We start from the raw sequence: 22,625 nt of genomic DNA, 5'->3' as shown, positions 1-22,625 counted from the left end.
GTCTGGCAGAGAAGAATAGAAGTATTAGAAACTAGAGTTGGCATGATCTCACGATGGGGGTTATGGGAGGTGTTGAATTGGGCAGTGAGGGAGCAGTGTGCCAGCACTTGTATGGTGGAGTTCTAACAAACTGTGAGTTGGACAAAAATTATGGACTAAGGTAGGGGGTGTTATTGTAGCATAGCTAGTTAAAGGCACTGTCTTTGGAATCCAACAAATCTGGGATAGCATCCTAGCTCTCTCACTTAGTAAATGTGTGGCCTTGGGAAAGTCACTTAACCTCTCAAAGCTTTGATCTAGAATTATTTTTATACATTTATATACAAAATTATATTTTATATATAAAAATATATTTTTATTTGTACAGAAATCCCTAAATATGCTCTAAGACTAGATAATTTAAGTGACAATTCATAAAAATGTTTAGCCATAGTTTTCAGAGATCTTTGTCTCCCAGAAACAGAATCATGGCCTTTTAGAAGTAAGCACCTTATTGCTATCTATCATTCCTGAGAGCTACTGAAATCCATCATATTTAGGGTGACCACATAATGCCTCTCAAATCAGGACACCTTGGAAAGTGAGAGGAGGCACTTAAAACAACTAAAATATAATAATTGATCTAGAAGAGGTATAAATTGGAATTCCCTCAGTTAAACTATTTCAATCTAATGATGTTGAATGTTTGCACAAGACAGAAAGGTTTACAGACAGATTGCCTGGGCACCTAATAGAGGCAAAAGATTCTAAAAAGAATAGATGTTTTCTCTTCCCTTTCCTCCTGAGCTGTTAGTAAAAACGATATCAGCATAAAACATTTTTGATTTATTTTACTCTATGTAAAATATTGCTATAGTGAATCATATATCTATGCAAATATTTTAGCAGATATATTTTTCTCTTAACTCAAGTTCATCTGTAATAAGAAATTGAACGAATCAAAACACATTCATATGGTTACATTTAAATATATCTACACTTTAAAAATAATAAAGCTGATTGACTTTAACTTTCATTCTGTTGATGAATAACTGACATATTGGTCTGAACATGGAGTCAGTAACAGTGCATTAATATCAGGTTTCTAATTTTTGAACCATTAGGCTTATTTGCTTTCTCATGTCTTTATTTCCCTATGAATTAAATAGAATTTATACCATTGACAGTGAAGGACTCTGTTAACATCTTCTGATTATTGATCTTATAGAGGTAAGATGATAATATAAGTATCATTCACGTTCTATTCTAATACCTGATTATTTTAGGTGTCTTAAGCGGGTAACTAAAAATACCAATATTAGTATAGTTTACTAGTTAATTAATTTAGAATTTGTGTTTTTCCACGAATGATTTAAGAAATAGTACAGGAATATCTGTATTTAAAAAGATAAATGATTTAAAATAAACAAAAGGAAAATAAGATTAGAAAGAAAAGATGACCTCTGGAATGATGTTAGAATATAAAACATAGGTCATGAATTTATATCTGCTTCCTGGGAGGGGTACATAAATATGTCCGTTAGCTTTAGCAGTTGAAAAAAAAGAGCAAAACACTGTGAGGTCCAACAATGAGAAAGTCCATAGGCAAAAAATAAAACCACTGGTCCCTCAGAGCACATACTCATATTGAGAGTAGAAAAAAGTTTCTTCCATGAGAAATGTACATAGTATGACTTCCTTCCCATTTCTACAAGATTAGTTATGCTATCATCTAATAATACCAGATAACATTATGTTCCTTTTCTTAAGTTACTGATTCCAACACTAAAAAAAACCTAACAATCTACCTTATTTTTTTAACCTACTCATTCAAGTAACTTGCTTGTGTACTGTGTATGTAACGGTTTGATGTTTTAATTGTATTCTTCCTATATCTGATATGAAAATATGTATGCAGATTGCAATGTGAAGTAAATATTTATGAACTTTCATCAGATTGTTTAACATAAATGCTCATGTGAAGGCACACTGTTTTAAAATGTAGTCCTCAGTTCTTCCCATATAATATCTTTTTTTATTTACAGACCATCCTAGCCTTCTTCCCTGTAGGAGACACTATTTTTCTTATGTCAATAGCCTTAAGATTAAGAAAGCTGGTTCAGGGAGCTGTGTTCCACATGATATTCTAAGGGGGTTAAAGGGAGAGAATTTTGGCCTGTGGATCTTGCATCTGTGAGTATGAAGTAGATTTGTCCGATTTGAGCATCAGGGTTGCCTCTGCTAAATCAAACTCACCTCTGTGAATATGAGTATGATGCAAAGTGTATTTTTAATATGCATCTAAAATGAAGACTAAGCAGTTTTTAAAAATTATACGTAACACAAATTGGAGAATGGGCAATCATCTGGTAAATTAAAAGTGAAAATAAATGTTGGCATTTAGGAGCTCCAATAAATATCATTCCTGTCCTCCTCTGGGTTTGGAACTAATTGAAATACAGACTTAGATTCCAATAGATGGAGATTTTAAAAATAAGAATTTGAGATAGCACTTTGACCTGTGGCCACATTTAAGGCTCCGAAAATGTAATTAAACTATGATCTCTCCCTGGGTCTGGTAAGCCTGCTGGAGAGTTTAGCATGTGTTCTGAGAAAAGGATGCTCAAAAAGGAGGATCCAAAACAAATGAGGTTAGATTTGGCTTCATGTAGCAGAAAACTTAAAATAACAGAGGCTCAAACAAATAAAAGTTTATTTTGCTCTCATGTACAAGAAGTCTGGAGAGCGGCTATATCAGGGTGTGTATCGTGGTGCTGTGGTCATTAAGGAGCTGGGGTTCTTTGTTTACTAGCTCTGTTACCCTGGAAAATTACTTCTACGAGTCTCAGTTTCCTCATATATAAAGTCAGTGTAGTGATGTCTGCATCTCAGAATTATTATCAATTTTGTTGTTAAAATTAAACAAGATATAAGGCAACCATCAGAGTAGGTACAGTGTATACTATTTAACTTTCAGAACTACAGATGAAAGTAAAAAAGTAAGGACTCTCAAGATTAAAAAAAAAATACATAAAGAAGCAAAGGTGAAACTACAATGACAGAAAACAGAGCTGTAGTTGTTAGGGAATAAGTATGGTGTGGAGTTGACTCTAAAGGGAGGTGGGAATTTTTTGGCATGATGGAATTGTTATATGTCTTGATTTTGGTGGTGATTATGTAACTGTAAATGTTCATAAAAACTCACAGAACTCTACACTTAAAAGGGTGAATTTATTGAATGCAAATAACAGTATATTTTTAAAAATGGAAAAAACCCATAAAATAGAGCCATAAAATTAAAAGCTTGAAGATTCCTTGATTTGTAGGCATATGCTAAAACATACATACATACATTATGCACAGAGATATACACTGAATAATTATACACTTTATTGCTTGATCTGCAGATGGACAGGATTAACCTAGAAAAGAGAGTTCTAGATTTTTAGATCTGGAAGAAACCTTATAAGCTGTATAGACTAATCACATTAAAAACTAAGAAATTTGAGGTCTGTCAAGATGACATGATTGGCAAAGAAAGGGCACAAAGCTGTTTCTTTGATGGCAGAGCAGTATTTAGAATCATGTTTCCTATTAGAGTCCTGTGCATTCTGCTATGTCATAACTTCCTTCTTTAAAAAAAATTTTTAGAGCAGTCATAATTTTTTAAATTAAAAATGTTGCTTTTTCTAAAGTGGAAAAATATTAATACTAATCTTAATTGCTGGATACAGAAATCAAAACATTTAGCACTATTCTGAACTAAAAGCCAGATGAAAAATACAGGGAAATTTGAAGTTATTGTTGAAACTCCTATAAGTCACATGAATACCAGAATAGCTATGTCACTTTAACTGTGTGTGGTTGAACGCCCACATTTTATTAAATCATCTCTGTAGCTTTGGTATAAAAATTCTGGACAAGATGTCAAAAGACTAGGATCCCATCTTAACTTCACCACAAATCTGCTCTTACTTCATGAGTAAATCTTATTCCCTTGAGCTCTCAGTTCCCTCATTTGGTTTGGACTAGATTAGCACTTTTCAAATATTAGAAAACACATTTAAAAAATGAAATCTCAAATGGAACCCTAACATCTTAAAGATTAAAGAAAACTGATCTGAAGCAGGGTGGGAGCCTCTGGTCCCTACCACTCAGCATCCTCCACCAACTGCTCTTTAGGCATACTTTAAGATACTGCTCTGGAGTCCTAGGGTGCCAGGAACACAGTTTAAAAACTCCTAGAAAAGAAGTCCTTAAGGTTCTTTTCTCTTTGAAAATACTCTAATTTGTGAGCCCAAAAATGAAAGGAAAGGCATTAGGCATTTGTTTTTCTAGCTGTAAGAAAGATGAAAAATAACAGATACTATGTAAGTCTTTTTCAATACAGTTGTACATCATTTCATTGAGACTTTAACATTTGCCTTAAAAAAAAGGATTAAAGAGAATAACTATCTTTTTGCTTGTAGTAAATCCACGTTGTAGAACGTTATCAACAAAGCTTGCATCATGAATATGTGTATACTGGGGCCACAGTAACTTGGACTAACACCTGTAGTAACACTGCTGCTGTAGGTCTTGTATATCCAGCATTAGTCCAATGGGAGAGCTTGGGAGGATCTATCAGGAAATTTGGTGATTATCAGTGAAATAAATACTATTGTCAGATTGTCCTTGGTCATACATATGCAGATTATGGATTATAAACAGACACACAAATAAATGTTCTATGATGATAATAAAAAAGGCAGAAATAAGATTCATTACAAGAACACAGTGAAGAAAAACTTCAAACAGCATTGATGTTATAATAAAATGATTAAAAACAAATATCATGGGGCTAAAGGGTAGCAGCCTGGATGCCCCAAGTTTGTATAAACCCAGTGGCTCAGGTATATAGTACAAAATAAGCATGTTTGTCCAAAAAGAGAAGCAATACTGACCCCATAATAGTCTTTTGCTACATACTTGGGTGAAACTATCACCAGCAGCAATGTTTCAACACAGACAAAAGTGTCAACAGTAGAAATGAGCTGAAAGGAGTTCTAATTTGAATAATTGTATTTGGGGATACAGATAAGAGGCTGTGACAAGGAAATCCTAAAACACAGTGGCTCAAACAAAGTAGATGTTTAATGTAACTAACTAGAGGGAGGCTGCTGAGTCATTTAGGAACCCGGGTTCTTTCTATATTGTTGCTCTGCTATTCCCTAAAATTGTCTTCAATTGCTTGGTGGACACTGGCTCACCACTGTTTGCTTTATCTACAGTGAGATGTGGAAAGAGAATTAGAGGGCAAGTGAGTTTTCCCTTTTAAAGATAGAAGGCTGAAGTTGCCCACATTACTCTTGCTTAATTACCATTAGCAAGAGGCAAATCACATGGTCACATGAGGCTGCAAGGAATGCTGGGAACTCTAGTTGGGTGATCATATCTTGAGGAGGAGAAGAGTGTTCCTAAAAGGAAGGATAACAGAAAGGAAACTATAGGATAAAGTCTCTGCCACTGAATGTAAACCCATTTGTGTAATGAAGTTTCATTTTGCAATGCAGGAAATGCTTTTATGTTAGATTAATGGAATAAATGAGGGGCTTTTGGCTGAGGAAAAATGAAAGATATGTAAGAGGGAGATAGAATTTTTACTTACTTTGTAGCATGATTGTTATGAATGGAGAGCAATGGAGTTCTGATGTGATATGAGCCCCTTTGAGTCATGTGTGGAATACAAGTTCCACTTTGATTTGTATTTTCTGGTAGTTTAGGGAGCAACTGGTTAAGTCCTTGCAGAATCTAACAAAAATTTGGTTTTATTTTCATCAGACTTCTCTGAGGGAATCATAGTTATGCAAACATATGTCAAATTGTCTGTTCAAACCCTTAAACATTCAACTTCAATCCCTTTTGGAAAGAAGACATGGAACAAATCCAATCTATTGGGGGAAATCTATGTGTTATCAATATTTGACTATAGGGATACCCTCAGTATTATTGACTTTTGGTTAGGAGACTATAAAAGCTGTATAACCAACTTGGCACTCACGTAGGGTGCCCCTTGAACAACTTGTTCCAAGCTTCTGACTTAATTTCTTTTGTAGGATAGCTAGTAATATGTATTTAGCCTAGGATAAATTTTGGCAAATTAACTAAACTTAGTAAATCAGAAGTGCTATACAAGAGTTAAGTATAGTCATTTATATGTGGACTTTAATCACTTTTTAAGGTCAGGTTTGCAAACAGCGTAAATGCTACAAACTTACTCTCTCACAGTTCTTCCTCAAATTCCTGAATAGACTCCTACAGAGTTACACTGTGTTTGAAAGATCATATCCTGACTTCTCCTATGGAGGCTTTGCTCAGTTTAGAAAATTTTTGCAGCTGAGGTGAACCTATAGCTTGCTGGGGAAAATCAACATGATAAAAATTAATTGATCATCCAAAAACATGAATTCTAACAGGTGGTAACTGCTGTAAAATATGCTGGCATCAGATGATAGATATGTAGGGGAAATAATCCTGCAGATACACAATAATTTCTAAAATTTTTTTCTGTTTAGGGATCACTTTTTTGGGGGCTTTTTATTAAAAGGAGAACTTTGTTTTCCTAAATGAAGACAAATCTTTATTTCTAAAGGGCTAATATCCTGCTGTTTTTACCTACATGAAGTTATGTGAGATACTGTGGTATGCTACAAAGGAAATTGCATATGGAATTTCTTCACTTAAAATCAAAGTTCCATGAGTGAAAGAGTAATAATTAATAACTAAACATCATATATTCGTAGAAAATTTTCTAGTAATTGAATAAAAGAATAATCACAAAAACCCAAATGATCGATAATTTTCCCGTAACTGAATGGTTTTTAAGTGTCCTCCAAAATTTTATCCCAATATTTAGACTAAATCTACAAATTTATATCTTTATTTAGATATTTTTCCCTATAATGATAATAATGAAAGTCGTTAATTCATGTGATTATGGTAAAGATTAAAGTTCAGTTAACTCTTAAGCACTGTGCCTGCCACATAGTTGCATACTTGATTAGTGATTATTCTTATTATAGATTCATGAATTCCTAGAATGGTGGCTAATCAAGCTGTTTCATAAACCTGAAGTCTAATTTACACTCTGGACTTGAAATCCAGGTAAAAGTAAAAGCAAAGCATCATTTATTATGAAGAGTGCTTTGATTATCTTCGATCTAACATGTTTTAAATTTGCATGGCTTTATAAAACAATGTCAGGTGGACACCCTTAATTTGATTTCATGTGACAAAATTGTATGCAAAGAGAACAATTTTTCCCTAATTATAAAATCCCTTATATAGTTAAAGAAAGAATTTCCCCCTTAAATGAAAAAATTCCCTATCAGGGACTTCCCTGGTGGTCCAGTGGTTAAGATTTCATCTTCCAATGCAGGGGGTACAGGTTCAATCCCTGGTCAGGGAGCTAAGATCCCACATGCCTGGCAGCCAAAACACCAAAACATAAAACAGAAGCAATGTTGTAACAAATTCAATAAAGACTTTAAAAAGTGGTTCACATCAAAAAAAATCTTCAAAAAAGAGTTCTCTATCATATATATTTATGAACATATAGACACACAAAATATACACAAATATATATAAACAAAAAATATATATACAAAATAGAGAATACAAAAGGTGTTCTTCCCCAAGGAAGAGAAATGAAAACTAAAATGATTTCTGCTGGGAATTCCAAGGCTCCTGACTTGAGGATGTGAACTGTTACAACAGTTGCATAATTTGTATTGTAATAGACAGTATCTGGTGAAAATTGACTGTTTAAGCTAAAAAAGTAGCTTATACAATATTTTCCTAAAAATGTTATATTATGCTAGTACCTAATCAAGTTTTATCTCTACATTACTATTTTTATTTGTACATTCTCTAGCAGCAGAAGAAGTTGGCAGTTATAAATAGGGAACTAGAACTCTTATGTCCCAGCAGCTGAGAGCAAGGTTTGGTGACATGAAAAAGGTGAAACTCATTTTTGGAAGAATGCTTAATCTGCTCTGTGTTGGATGACAATACATCAATCCCTTCAAAGAATTAATTCACTTTACATTTGTTTTTGCTATTTTTTGTGCACCGAAATTTGACCTTTCTGTGAAGTCAAATTTATTACTCCTTTATGATTTATCTCACTAATTTAAATTTAGAGTGTCCTTCTTATTCAGGGGCTAGTAAAAAGTCACTATTTTATTCTAGCATTTTATCTTAACATAGTTTTTATCACTTGAAATTTATTTTGGTTTATATGAAAACATGATCTAAAGTGATTTGTAGCCAAAATAGCTAATTGTCTCAGAGCCATTTATTGAAAGTGATTTTCTTTCCTTGTTCATTTGACCTCCTTATATTATGTAATATATTATTAAAATTAATATTAAGTATTCATAGTATTTCTTCTGTTTTATTGATTATTTCTGTCCTTATAGCAACACCAAACTCTTTTAATTATAGTACCTTTATAGTATGTTTTAATATAAGGTAGGGCTGCTTCCATCTTATTACTCTTTAAAGAGAAAATTTAAGTAAAACTCCTGCAGGTACATGTTTACATGGAAAAGCTATTGGGAAAATATTTTTAGTCAGCATCCTAACACATTCTCCCATCCAGGCTCTCAGCCATGGGCATAGTATAAAGGATCCCTCTTGCTGTGTCCCATTGCTTTAGGGCATCTCAGAAAGTTCTGCCTCTGAACTGCTTCCTGAGTCTTGCCTGTGCTTTTTTTTATACATTTTTCCTTTTTAAAAATCAAAATCAAGTTCTTATTCTCTTTTGGGTCCTGATAATTTATGCTGCTTCAAAATTGTTGAGACAGTTGTAGCTCACTCTTCACTCTGAAGACACAGACAAGTTCTATTTGTTCTTCTGCCCTGGAAGTGTGGTGAAAGTTGGGGAGAAGTGAGTATGGATTGCTACTATGTTAATAGTGATGTTAGTATTTCTAGATTTATCAACTACTGTCCAGTGTTTAAGTTTTCCTCTCTGTATTTTATAGTGCTAGCTATATTGTCTTCCTGTGCTTATGGGGGCCTTGCACCATGCAAGCCAAACCACAAAGCAGGACCATTCCTAGCTGCTTCTCTGGTATTTCCCCTCCAAATTTTACCATTTAGCACCTAGATATGAAAATAAACCAGTACTACCTTATACCTACATTGATGCCATTATTGCCTTTAGGGTTTCAAAAGAAAAACCTTTAATACTAATTTTTTACTAAATTTTTACTTAGGAAATAAAAGTTGATTGTATGCTAACCTGTATTGAATTTTCTTTTAGATACCAAATCGTATTCTCCTCTAAGGAAAGGGGTATAGCATTTATTCAGGTTAGTATTGTAAAAGGGAGGCACAGAAAACATAGATGTTGAAAACATTGTAAAAAGGAGACACAGAAAACATAGATGTTGAAAACATTTTCTGTAATTTAAATCAAATGAGACACTTTATGCAATCTTAGTGTACAAAAGGCAACTGGTAACAATTGGATATTTTAGCACACAAGACTAAAGATCACAAACTATATGAGATTAAAAAATATCCATTGTACATAATCTTTAGCAACTTCAAATGCTAAATAATTATGTTTAAAAAACTAAAACCAGTTTTAATTGATTTGGACACAATGAGTATATATATATATATATATATCTTCACTTTTCAGGTGGAGATATTACAAAAATAAGGTACATGATAAACTTCTGTGACTTTTTAAAGCTTGAAATCTTGGTTTAAAGAAGTAATTTTCCTTTCTAAAGTATGCATCTGAGAATAGTATCTATAAGTATTTTTAAATTTTCTTGAAAGTATAACTTGGTTAATTCTTAATGATAACTATGATTTTCATGAGGGGGAAAGAAGAGAAAAAGTATATGAAAGGTCAGTTTCTCAAAATTTAAAATATTAAATGTTGCCCAGTCAATGTATAGCATTATAATCTATACATTAGTCATAACAAATTCAAAGCATTCAAGATTTAGTTGCCTTTGGTAACATGGGCCTGAGCATAGAACCTTTTCAATTACTTCTCTTCAGAGATGACCTAATGTTTTGTCTTGTCCACACAAATGCATTCAGAGAGAAAAGTGAAAGTCTTTCACAACAAATCCCATATGTAGATATGGCTTTAGCTCTTAAAGTGAAACATTCATACTTGTTATTATGAAATTTTAGCTTTTTCTGATTAAGGGATTCAAAACAAATGTTTATTCCTTAACATTGTTCTCTGATTTCACATTGCTTGTTTCAGTGTGAAAATGAACATACTACCAAGTTGATCAGTCATGATGAGAATAGAGTCCAACCTCTGATTCACTTCCACATGGTGAGTGCCATACAGGCACAGGATGAATCACAGGTGACCACATTTCCACGTATATTATAATCATTTAAAAAAATAAATAGAGGTTGAGTTACTTTGTAAAAACAGGATGAAAAACATGTAGTTGAATGAATGTGGTCTAGAAATAGACTTGGATTTTTGGAGTTAAATAATTAAAAAAGTACCAACTAAAAGAATGAATTATTGAAACATTCCCTTGAATCTTCGTAGGCTATTCTTACCTCCTATGAGTTGGAGAACTGCTTTAGGGTCTTTCATAAAGTTCCTTATTAACTTACACTGACACTGAATTTTTAACGTCAGAGACTTTTCTTAACACTTTAAAGGCAAAATATAAAATATTATTTCAATTAAAAGGACAAACTCTGACAGATCTATATAGCTTTCAAGTTTAAAAAGTTAAATAGTTCTAAGACTTACAAAGGCCTCATTAGGGAGAATTGAGGGTTGATGTCACCTAATTAGTCCTGAAGGACTTCTGGATTTTGTCATGTAAATGGCAATGGCCTTTGTTAATGCTTAATTCGCTGCTCAGTCATTAAAAATAACTTTGATAATCTCCTGTACACCTGAAACTAATACAACATTGTTTGTTAATCAACTATATACTACAATATAAAACAAAAATTTTTTTAAAAACCTTTGATTTTGAAATGTTCTTTTATACAAATTCAGAAGAGTTGAGGCAGATTAAGAGAAACTACCACATAGTTATTATTGATCATTTAGCATTATATGAATATATTTCTTCATTTGATGATGGTTGGTTTCTACAGAATACGAGAAACATTTATTTCATTGTCATTCTATTAATAATTGCATTCAAGGCTATTTTACAGATTTAAATTATTGCAATTATCATCTTGACAATGTTTAATTTCCCGTAATTTGACCAGGGTCTTCTGGTCAGGAACTTCAAAAACATTTTGAACCTGTGTGATACTCCAAAATAGTCTTCTTTAAACCTCCTGGATCTTGAGCTTCCTGCCTAGCATGTGTCCCTGAGGTATTCAGTACTTTAGTCTAATCCCATGTCTTCCTAATGCTCATCGAACTAGGTTTCCAGAATTCTATTACCTGGAAAGATATCAGATGCAGTGGGCCACAATGGCACTTGAAAATGACACATTAATATCAGTCAGGGCAGTAGCCAGTTTGAATCCCATGAGAAGAGTGAAAGAGTAGCAACCTGGAAAATTCTCACTAGTCCATTTTCAGACAGTCCTGTCTCTTTCTTCAGAATCATTCTACAATTTCTCTGAAGTTACAAGTGTGGCAGTTCATGTATGAATTTTGCAAAATGAAGTAATAGGCTCTGGTAGCTTGTGAAATATGTTTTTTTGAATTTATAAGCCAATCTTGAATAGCAGTTGCTATTAGTATTTTAAATGTATTAGTATTTTAAATTCAAGGTCTTTATTGAAACATGAAGCTTAGATGCTTCCATGGTTTTTCTGCTCACAGTTTAATTTTTTACTTTTATTTCCTACGCTGAATCTGAGGTACTTTGTTGAGTTTCTTGGTTTGATAAATATTCTTCTAGAAGAGCTTTTACCCTATTTTTGATTTAGAAATATCTAACATGCTTTTACTTATTTGTTAGGTCTTATCTAGTATATCTTTATATTAAAAAGTATGGCTTTATAATAAATATTACTTAATAGTACAGAACTATGTTTATACTTTCTCTTAGATATAAAGTTGAAAGGCAAAGGCAAATGGGGGCTTGTTTCATTCATATTTAAAATTTTCATCTGATAAAGAATAATAATAATGCATAGAACAAGATTACAGTGGACTGTTCGGACAGAACCAACATTTCAGCAAGAAGCAGTACTTCAAAATAATGACTACAAAGCTCAAAGAAGGCCCACTGAGAAAACTCAGACTTGATAATGTGACACAAACATGCCAAACCAGTGGAATAACATAGCTACACACATAAAACCTGTATGTTGGAGCAGGCATTATCGCAGTAGGTAAAATCGCCATAGCTGAAATGATTAGAAGGGATTATAGGCAGTCCAAAGAAATAAAATTAAAATGAAAAGACTATAAACATTAGACTTTAATCTTGTGGTTCCAAGTTTAAGCCAAAATAGTAGTCAGGCAAAATTGTGGAACTATTGTGGGGAAAAATAATTTTTCTAAAATGCTTTTTCCTCAGTACAAGCCCCAGAATAAGAGATATTTTCCTTTCAATGGAGAATTGTTGACTTGAAAAAAAATACATACTGTACAACACATGAGCACTATAGGTAGTGCATAATTATGGAGTTATATCTAACACAAGACAACATTTGAGTTGTTGTATTTCAGGTCATGGGAAAGATTTTTATAATTTGTATTTCAAAAGGAGAGAGGCATGCAAAGAAATAGAATGCTGACCTATCTAATTTTAAGTTTAGTTAACTTTGAAAAGAGTCTGTTAAATATTAAGAAACAGGATTTAAGATTCTTTAAAACGTATTTTATTTAGAGTTAGAAATATCTGTGATTTTACGAGTATATATTTCTTACTTGTGTTGAGTGTTTTCATCCTAGCGAAATTCATAAACCTGTGCTTTAATAGCTAGGAGTTTCCATTGGAGTTGTCTTCCTCCTTATGTCTTCATGCTTTCTTGTGTATGAAATATATTCTAAGGTTAAGAGACACTTCATTGTGCAATAGGAAGCTTGGCGAGAAAGAACAATGCTAGGATTTTAGTGACTTATGTTTGAATCAGATATCTTCCACTAACTATGTGTGATCTTGACAAGTCTTTGGCCTTTTGCACCTCCATTTATTCATTTAAAAGTGTTCAATTGGATTTCTAAGATCTCTTTTTGTTTGAAAGTTCCATTTAAATTTCTCATAATTTAGGATTGCTGACAGTTCAATATAAGTATGAAAGTCTGAGTATGGCATAAGAAAAATAATTTTTAGTTATCTGGAAGATACTAAGAGAAAACCTTTAAATATTTCAGTGTAACTTGCAAATATGAGTGAGCTTTGAATGATGCTTCACCAATTTGCCTGCCTTTAACTCTATGATCCTTAATTGTACTTAACAGAAGCAAATAATTATTTATAAAAAGAATCATCTCTATATCTTTCTTTGAGACAGATAACAAGAACATTAAACAATCTATAATTTATGAATTAAAAAATCTAGTGACCGTTACTCTCAAAAATATCAGGACTGGGGAGAACTTCAAGATGGCAGAGGAATAAGACATGGAGATCACCCTCCTCCCAGCAAATACATCAGAAATACATCTACATGTGGAACAACTCCTACAGAACACCTACTGAACGCTGGCAGAAGACCTCACACTTCCCAAAAGGCAAGATACTCCCCACTTACCTGGGTAGGGCAAAAGAAAAAAGAAGAGACAGAGACAAAAGAATATGGATGGGACCTGCACCTCTGGGAGGGAGCTGTGAAGGAGGAAAAGTTTCCACACACTAGGAAGACCCTTCACTGGTGGAAATGGGTGGGTGGTGGGGGCGAAGCTTCAGAGCCATGGAGGAGAGCGCAGCAACAGGGGTGCAGAGGGCAAAGCGGAGAGATTCCCACGCAGAAGATTGGTGCTGACCAGCACTCACCAGCCCGAGAGGCTTGTCTGCTCGTCCGCTGGGATGGGCGGGGGCTGGGAGCTGAGGCTTCGGCTTCGGTTGGATCCCAGGGAGAGGACTGGCGGTGTGAACACAGCCTGAAGGGGGCTAGTGCACCACAGCTAGCTGGGAGGGAGTCTGGGAAAAAGTCTGGACCTGCCAAAGAGACAAGAGACCATTGCTTCAGGGTGCGCGAGGAGAGGGGATTCAGAGCACCGCCTAAATGAGCTCCATAGACGGGCACGAGCTGTTGCTATCAGCGCGGACCCCAGAGACGGGCATGAAACGCTAAGGCTGCTGGTGCAGCCACCAAGAAGCCTGTGTGAAAGCACAGGTCATTATCCACACCTCCCCTCCCGGGAGCCTGTGCAGCCCACCACTGCAAGGGTCCCATGATCAAGGGACAATTTCCCGAGAGAACACACATGCGCCTCAGGCTGTTGCAATGTCACTCCGGCCTCTGCCGCCAGGCTCACCCCGCATTCTGTACCCCTCCCTGTCCCTGGCCTGAGTGAGCCAGAGCCCCCTAATCAGCTGCTCTTTAACCCCGTCCTGTCTGGGAGGGAACAGATGTCCTCAGGCGACCTACATGCAGAGGTGGGGCTAAATCCAAAGCTGAACCCCAGGAGCTGTGCGAACAAAGAAGAGAAAGGGAAATCTCTCCCAGCATCCTCACGAGCAGCGGATTAAATCTCCACAATCAATTTGATGTACCCTGCATCTCTGGAATACCGGAATAGACAATGAACCATCCCAAAATTGAGGTGGTGGACTTTGGGAGCAACTGGAGACTTGGGGTTTGCTTTCTGCATCTAACTTGTTTCTGGCTTTATGTTTACCTTAGTTTAGTATTTAGAGCTTATTATCATTGGTACATTTGTTTAATGATTTGGTTGCTGTCTTTTTTTTTATATATGTAGATATATATATTTTTTTCCTTTTTCTCTTTTTGTGTATGTATGTGTATGTTTCTTTGTGTGATTTTGTCTGTACATTTTTGCTTTTACCATTTGTCCTAGGGTTCTGTCTGTCACTTTTTTTTTTTTTGCGGTACGCAGGCCTCTCACTGTTGTGGCCTCTCCCGTTGCGGAGCACAGGCTCCAGACGCGCAGGCTCAGCGGCCATGGCTCACGGGCTCAGCCGCTCTGCGGCATGTGGGATCTTCCCGGACCGGGGCACGAACCCGTGTCCCCTGCATCAGCAGGCGGACTCTCAACCACTGCACCACCAGGGAAGCCCTTTAGTATAGTTTTTAACACTTGTTATCATTGGTGGATTTGTTTATTGGTTTGGGTGCTCTCTTCTTTCTTTTTTTACTACTTTTTATTTTTAATAATTTTTAAATTTTTATTATTTTAATAACTTTATTATATATATATTTTTTCTTTCTTTCTTTATTTTTTTTCTCCTTTTTCTTCTGAGCTGTGTGGCTGACAGGGTCTTGGTTCTCTGGCCAGGTGTCAGGCCTATGCCTCTGAGGTGGGAGAGCCAAGTTCAGGACATTGGTCCTGAAGACATTGGAGACCTCCTGGCTCCACGTAATATCAAACAGTGAAAGCTCTCCCAGAGATCACCATCTCAACACTGAGACCCAGCTCCACTCAATGACCAGCAAGCAACAGTGCTGGACATCCTATGCCAAAAAACTAGCAAGACAGGAACACAGCTCTACCCATTAAGAGAGAGGCTGCCTAAAGACACCACAAAACACACCACATGATGTGGTTCTGCCCACCAGAAAGACAAGATCCAGCCTCATCCACCAGAACACAGGCAATAGTCCCCCCCAACTGGAAGCCTACACAACCCACTGAACCAACCTTAGCCACTGGGGGAAGACCCCAAAAACAACAGGAACTACGAACCTGCAGCCTGCAAAAAGGAGATCCCAAACACAGTAAGTTAAGCAAAATGAGAAGAGACAGAAACACACAGTGGATGAAGGAGCAAGGTAAAAACCCACCAGACCAAAAAATGAAGAGGAAATAGTCAGTCTACCTGAAAAAGAATTCAGAGTAATGATAGTAAAGATGATCCAAAATCTTGGAAATAGAATGGAGAGAATAAAAGAAATATTTAACAAGGACCTAGAAGGACTAAAGAGCAAAGCAAACAATGATGAACAACACAATAAATGAAATTTAAAATTCTCTAGAAGGAATCAATAGCAGAAAAACTGAGGTAGAACAATGTATAAGTGACCTGAAATATAAAATAGTGGAAATAACTACTACAGAGCAGAATACAGAAAAAAGAATGAAAAAAACTGAGGACAGTCTTAGAGACTTCTGGGACAACATTAAACACACCAACATTCGAATTATAGGGGTCCCAGAAGAAGAAGAAAAAAAGAACAGGACTGAGAAAATATTTGAAGGGATTATACTTGAAAACTTTCCTAACATGGGAAAGGAAACAGTCAGTCCAGTCCAGGAAGCGCAGAGTGTCCCATACAGGATAAATCCAAGGAGAAACATGTCAAGACACATATTAATCAAACTATCAAAAATTAAATACAAAGAAAAAGTATTAAAAGCAGCAAGGGAAAAACAACAAATAACATACAAGGGTATCCCCATAAGGTTAAGAGCTGACCTTTCAGCAGAAACTCTGCAAGCCAGAAGGGAGTGGCAGGACATAGTTAAAGTGATGAAGTAGAAAAACCTACAACCAAGATTACTGTACCCAGCAAGGATCTCATTCAGATTCAATGGAGAAAGTAAAACCTTTACAGACTAGCAAAAGCTAAGAGAATTCAGTAAGACCAAACCAGCTTTACAACAAATGCTAAAGGAAATTTTCTAGGCAGGAAACACAAGAGAAGGAAAAGAGCAACAAAAACAAACCCAAAACAATTAAGAAAATGGTCATAGGAACATACATATCAATAATTACATTAAATGTAAATGGATTAAATGCTCCAACCAAAAGACATAGACTGGCTGAATGGATACAAAAACAAGACCCGTATATATGCTGTCTACAAGAAACCCACTTCAGACCTAGGGACACATACAGACTGAAAGTGAGGGGACAGAAAAAGATATTCCATGCAAATGGAAATCAAAAGAAAGCTGGAGTAGTAATTCTCATATGAGACAAAATATACTTTAAAAAAAAGACTATTACAAGAAACAAAGAAGTACTCTACATAATGATGAAGGGATCAATCCAAGAAGAAGATATAACAATTGTAAATATTTATGCACCCAAAATAGGTGTACCTCAATACATAAATCATATGCTAACAGACGTAAAAGGGGAAATTGACAGTAACACAATCATAGAACAGGACTTTAACACCCCACTTTCACCAATGGGCTAGATAATCTAATATGAAAATAAAGAAGGAAATACAAGCTTTAAATGACACATTAGAGAAGATGGACTTAATTGATATTATAGGACAGTCCATTCAAAAACAGCAGAATACACTTTCTTCTCAAGTGCTCCTGGAACATTCTCCAGGATAGATCATATCTTTGGTCACAAATCAAGCCTTGGTAAATTTGAGAAAATTGAAATCGTGTCAAGTATCTTTTCTGACTACAACGCTACGAGACTAGATATCAATTACAGGAAAAAATCTGTAAAAATTCTAAACCCATGGAGGCTAAACAATACACTATTTAATAACCAAGAGTTCACTGAAGAAGTCAAAGAGGAAACAAAATAATATGTAGAAACAAATGACAATGAAAAGACGATGACCCAAAACATAATGGATGCAGCAAAAGCAGTTCCAAGAGGGAAGTTTATAGCATTACAATCCTACCTCAAAAAACAAGAAACATCTCAAATAAACAACCTAACCTTATACCTAAAGCAATTAGAGAAAGAAGAACAAAAAAACCCTGAAGTTAGCAGAAGGAAAGAAATCATAAAGATCAGATCAGAAATAAATGAAAAAGAAATGAAGCAAACGATAGCAAAGATTAATAAAACTAAAAGTCGGTTCTCTGAGAAGATAAACAAATAGATAAACCATTAGAAAGACTCATCCAAAAAATGGACAAGATTCAAATCAATAGAATTAGAAATGAAAAAGGAGAAGTAACAACTGACACTGAAGAAAAAAATGGATCATGAGAGGTTATTACAAGCAACTGTATGCCAATAAAATGGACAACCTGGAAGAAATGGACACATTCGTAGAAAACCACAACCTTCTGGGACTGAACCAGGAAGAAGTAGAAAATAAAAACAGACCAATCACAAGCACTGAAATTGAAACTGTGATTAAAAATCTTCCAACAAACAAAAGCTCAGCACCAGATGGCTTCACAGGCAAATTCTAGCAAACATTTAGAGAAGAGCTAACACCTATGCTTCTCAAGCTCTTCCAAGATATAGCAGAGGGAGGAACACTCCCAAACTCATTCTACGAGGCCACCATCACCCTGATACCAAAACCAGACAAGGATGTCACAAAGAAAGAAAACTACAGGCCAATATCACTGATGAACATAGATGCAAATATCCTCAACAAAATACTAGCAAACAGAATCCAACAGCACATTAAATGTATCATACACCATGATCAAGTGGGGTTTATCCCAGGGATGCAAGGATTCATCAATATATGCAAATCAATCAATGTGATAAACCGTATTAAAAAATTGAAGGAGAAAAACCATATGGTCATCTCAATAGGTGCAGAAAAAGTTTCTGAGAAAATTCAACATCCATTTATGATAAAAATCCCTCCAGAAAGTAGGCATAGAGGGAACTTACCTCAACATAATAAAGGCCATATATGACAAACCCACAGCCAACATCATTTTCAATAGTGAAAAACTGAAACCATTTCCTCTAAGATAAGGAACAAAACAAGGTTGCCTACTCTCACCACTACTATTCAACATAGTTTTGGAAGTTTTAGCCACAGCAATCAGGGGAAAAAAAATAAATAAAAGGAAACCAAATTGGAAAAGAAGTAGTAAAGCTGTTATTGTTTGCAGCTGACATGATACTATACATAGAGAATCCTAAGGTGCTACCAGAAAACTACTAGAGCTAATGAATGAATTTGGTAAAGTAGCAGGATACAAAATTAATGCACAGAAATCTCTTATATTCCTTTACAGTAATGATGAAAAAGCTGAAAGAGAAATTAAGGAAACACTCCCATTTACCATTGTAACAAAAAGAATAAAATACCTAGAAATAAACCTAGCTAAGGACACAAAAGACCTGCATGCAGAAAACTATAAGCACTGAAGAAATTAAAGATGATACAAACAGATGGAGAGACATACCATGTACTTGGATTGGAAGAATCAACATTGTGAAAATCACTATACTACCCAATGCAATCTACAGATTCAGTGCAATCCCTCTCAAACTACCAATGGCATTTTTCACAGAAGTAGAAGAAAAAATTTCACAATTTGTATGGAAACAGAAAAGACCCCGAACCACCAAAGCAATCTTGAGAAAGAAAAACGGAACTGGAGGAATCAGGCGTCTGGTATTCAGACTATACGACAAAGCTAAACTAATCAAGACACTATGGTACTGGCACAGAAACAGAAATATAGGTCAATGGAAGAGGATAGAAAGCCCAGAGATAAACCCACACACATATGGTCTCCTTATTTTTGATGAAGGAGGCAAGAATATACAATGGAGAAAAGACTGCCTCTTCAATAAGTGGTGCTGGGAAAACTGGATAGCTACATATAAAAGAATGAAATTAGAACACTCCCTAACACCATACACAAAAACAAATTCAAAATGGATTAAAGACCTAAATGTTAGGCCAGACACTATAAAACTCTTAGAGGAAAACATAGGCAGAGCACTCTGTGACATAAACCACAGCAATATCCTGTTTGACCCACCTCCTAGAGAAAAGAAAACAGCAACAAAAATAAACAAGTGGGATCTAATGAAATTTTAAAGCTTTTGCACAGCAAAGGAAACCATAAACAAGATGAAAAGACACCCTCAGAATGGGAGAAAATATTTGCAAATGTAGCAACTGACAAAGGATTTATCTCCAAAATATACAGGCAGCTCATGCAGCTCAACATCAAAACAAACCAACCCAATCCAAAAATGGCCAGAAGACCTAAATAGACATTTCTCCAAAGAAGATATACAGATTGCGAATAAAGACATGAAAGGATGTTCAACATCACTAATTATTAGAGAAAGGCAAATCAAAATTGCAATGAGGTATCACCTCACGCCAGTCAGAATGGCCATCATCAAAAAATCTACAAACCATAAATGCTGGAGAGGGTGTGGAGAAAGGGGAACCCTCTTGCACTGTTGGTGGGAATGTAAATTGATACAGCCACTATGGAGAACAGTATGGAGGTTCCTTAAAAAACTAAAAATGGGCTTCCCTGGTGGCTCAGTGGTTGAGAGTCTGTCTGCTGATGCAGGGGACACGGGTTCGTGCCCCGGTCTGGGAGGATCCCACGTGCCGTGGAGCGGCTGGGCCGGTGAGCCATGGCCGCTGAACCTGCACATCCGAAGATTGTGCTCCACAATGGGAGAGACCACAATGGTGAGAGGCCCGCGTACCACAAAAAAAATAAAACTACCATACGACCCAGCAATCCCACTACTGGGCATATACGGTGAGAAAACCATAATTCATAGAGAGTCATGTACCACAGTGTTCACTGCAGGTCTATTTACAATATCCAGGACATGGAAGCAACCTAAGTGTCCATCGACAGATGAATGTGTAAAGAAGATGTGGCACATATATACAATGGAATATTACTCAGCCATAAAAAGAAACGAAACTGGGTTATTTGTAGTGAGGTGGATGGACCTAGAGTCTGTCATAGAGTGAGGTAAGTCAGAAAGAGAAAAACAAATACCATATTCTAACACATATATATGGAATCTAAAAAAAAAAGAAGGTGCTGAAGAACATAGGGGCAGGACAGGAATAAAGACACACTTGTAGAGAATGGACTTAAGGACACGGGGAGGGGGAAGTGTAAGCTGGGACGAAGTGAGAGAGTGGCATGGACTTATATATACTACTAAATATAAAATAGATAGCTAGTGGGAAGCAGCCACATAACACAGGGAGAGCAGCTCGGTGTTTTGTGACCACGTAGAGCGGTGGGATAGGGAGGGTGGGAGGGAGACGCAAGAGGGAGGAGCTATGGGGATACGTGTAGATGTATAGCTGATTCCCTTTTTTATAAAGCAGAAACTAACACACCATTGTAAAGCAATTATACTCCAATAAAGATGTTAAAACAATATCAGGATTATTTGGCTTTCTACCATTTTTAATCTACAGCTATATATTGTAAGGAAGTCTAGGTAAACACTGTCAAAGTGTTTGGGGCTAGACATAAGAATTGAAGAATGTATAAAGTTCTAATGAATCAGAAACAAATTCCATGGCAAGATATGGGTCCTGTGTCTTCTTTTGCTTAAGAAATAAAACTTTATATTTTCTGCAGGTCAAATATTAGGTATAATAAGTTTGTAGGACTTAAACGACTACAGTATTGTTTTCAATTGGGTCACAGAATGAGATAAAGGAAATTAAAATTTTGAGTTTGTCTTCTATGGGAAAGAGTCCTGGTTCTGGGAGCCAAATTGGACTCAGTGAGAGAAATGAAAGTATACATTTTCATCCTGATATATAGATTACTAAAACCCAAGAGAATAGCCAGTTGCTAGAAAGAAAAGACTAAGCAAGAAAAAGTTCCAAGTTTCATAAATTTTGAAACTGATATTATTCTAATTGATCAAATTCCTTGGTATACAAAAGAGGTTATTTAGACTGAATGAAAACCAAGTGAATTCTTACAGGATAATAGGTAAATCATGGCCAAAAAAGTGTTATTGAGAATTAAAGAGAAAGACAAAGCCCACTAAAAATGTGAAACCTCAAAAGAAGTTAAGCACATTAGAAAAGAAAAATGTTTCCAAGACGTAAGTAGGATATTCAAGAGGAAAGTCTCAGAAATCCAGTGGGAATGATGAATAAAAAAATGTCTGGTAGATTTTTCTGCACACTTTTCAGTTAAATATAAAGACAGTGACCTATGTGGCTGTTAGAATATTCTTCTAAGTAACTCTCCTAGTGTTTTAAACTCCACCATAACTTGCAGATAATAACACTGTCGTTTAGAGGAGGACCCAGTTTTCAGTAGTAAGAGTAAAAAAATCCTTGTAAATGAAGCAGTCTTGGCAACTTCAATTTTGATTACTTTTAGGATACCTTATCAGTGTCTTTCCAGATATTGTGAAAAACAATTGGACATTTTGAAAGCCATCTTTTTCTGAGACTATGAATACAAATCCTTCTTGGAGCAAGTCACATGTTTTATTCTTAACATACTATACTATATCCCCAAGGGGTACGAGCCAGGACAAAAAGCAGTAAATTTGAGGGATTCATGAGAAAATTATATACATAAAATAATAAGAGATCGATCTTAAAACTCCAAAATGGAATGAAAGATCAAAAAAAAATTTTTTTTTGGCTGACTCTGGAAGTGGAGATATTTGTCAAAAATTTTCCCCTATCTTCTTCTCCCTATTTAGGAGACAGTAGCAGTATGAACTATAAGACTGTAGGAATGTGTAGGAATATTCCATGTGAATGAGATGTTAATCTGGAGAACTGAATACTGACCATTTTAAATCTGCATATTTCTTGAGTGACAATATTAGACTTATTGAGTGACAAGA

At 35.5% G+C, this 22,625-nt stretch overlaps 1 long non-coding RNA gene across 8 annotated transcripts in view; it reads right to left on the bottom strand.

Annotated features, from left to right (window-relative positions):
- Window positions 1–958: 958 nt before the first annotated feature.
- Window positions 959–22,625, bottom strand: part of LOC111168920 (uncharacterized) — an 89,872-nt gene continuing 68,205 nt past the window's right edge. For 3 of the 8 annotated variants that reach the window (XR_016395196.1, XR_016395191.1, XR_016395193.1), the window contains one exon: window positions 967–14,102. This is a non-coding gene — a long non-coding RNA (uncharacterized LOC111168920). Of the gene's footprint in view, window positions 14,103–22,625 lie in introns of all 8 variants that reach the window. The other 5 variants (XR_016395192.1, XR_002643115.2, XR_016395197.1 and 2 more) reach the window with 5 other exon arrangements.

Source organism: Delphinapterus leucas, chromosome 12 (genome assembly GCF_059928025.1).
Source record: "Delphinapterus leucas isolate spDelLeu-1000000601 "Yukka" chromosome 12, BTC_Dleu_Yukka2, whole genome shotgun sequence".
Classification (NCBI taxonomy): Eukaryota; Metazoa; Chordata; class Mammalia; order Artiodactyla; family Monodontidae; genus Delphinapterus; species Delphinapterus leucas.
Note: the sequence above shows the minus strand (reverse complement) of the source record. Positions and strands in the feature narration are given on the sequence as shown.